Source organism: Rhagoletis pomonella, unplaced genomic scaffold (genome assembly GCF_013731165.1).
Source record: "Rhagoletis pomonella isolate Grant_MI unplaced genomic scaffold, Rhpom_1.0 Rhpom_scaffold_00017, whole genome shotgun sequence".
Lineage (NCBI taxonomy): Eukaryota > Metazoa > Arthropoda > Insecta > Diptera > Tephritidae > Rhagoletis > Rhagoletis pomonella.
Window position 1 is genome coordinate 168913 of NW_023458571.1, and position 1313 is coordinate 170225.

A 1313-nucleotide genomic window follows, 5' to 3' on the forward strand; every position below is an offset into this window, starting at 1 on the left:
CCCCTTAAATTTCATTCTGGCTACGCCGATGTATGTGGTATATGCTTCCCAGCGCCGAATTTAGGATGTATGGGCCCTTCAGTAGTGCGGGCCCCGCCCTGGGAGTACTAAGGCCAACAGCGGACACGGGTCTCCTCCAGATTTAAAATTTTTAAAGTTGTAAACATAACCTAACCTTACAGTTAAAAATTACGATCAGGTTTTTCTGCACAATCTTTTTTTTTTGCATAGTATGGGTATTGCATGGAAAAAACTTCGGAATTTTTATGCTATCACCCTCTAGGGTTCTTCTATACCGAGAAAAATATGACCCGTTTTTATTTAGGAATCAAAAAATGTTTAGAGGTCGCTTAAAGCGCTCAAAGTTTTCTGTGTATATTTGTTTTTCTTTTTTGATTTAATTTTCTTTTAATTTTTAGATTTGCTTTCAAAATTATAAATAGTTTATTTGTTAATTTTTGTTTTTAATATAATTTTTTTTGCTAATAAATTTTTGGATTTTAATGTTTTAGAAAGAAAAAATAAATAAAATTTTAAAGTCATCTAATTTTTTAAAGTTTCTTTTATTTTTGCTTTATTTCTATTTTATTTATTTTTAGTAAATTCTTATTCAATTTTCTTGATTATTATTATTATTATTTATTAGTTATTATTTTAAAAAGAAAAACATATATATTTTCTTTATATAATTTAATTTTTTAAAAACTTATTGCTAAAAGCGAACAGCATAACGTTAGCAGATCTTTCAATTAGTATTTCGAAAGACAGTAATGAGCTTTGAAGATAAGTTCCAGAATTGACAATTGTGTTACGAAAGACTTTTGTCTTTCGAAAGTAGTGTTGTCCCCATACCGCATTGTACTCGATACCTGTACTCTTTACAAATATTGAAGAAAAGTATCGATGCTACATACTTACTCATATCGAACTCATTGTAAAATTCCGTAAAACTAATATAAAACCAAGGCTATGAACACTGTTTTTGTATATGGGACATTCCATACCAAAATGTGTTTGATGTGTTTAAAATTTTTAGGGTTGATGCATAAACATAATCAATATATAAATATGAAATTGGAGCTTGATTAATACATTTTTAAAAACTTTACAGCACAAAAACAATTCGATTTAATAGTTTTCCAAATATCTCGAGAACGGGGTGAGGAAAAAATTTGAAGAAAATCACACATAAGCACATCAAAATTCTCTATAAAAAGAAATATTTTTTAAATTTGTTTCTTAAAAAAATTTTCACATACAAATTTTGTGAAAAAAAAATTGTTTTTGAAAATATGCCATCTCAAAAAAAAAAT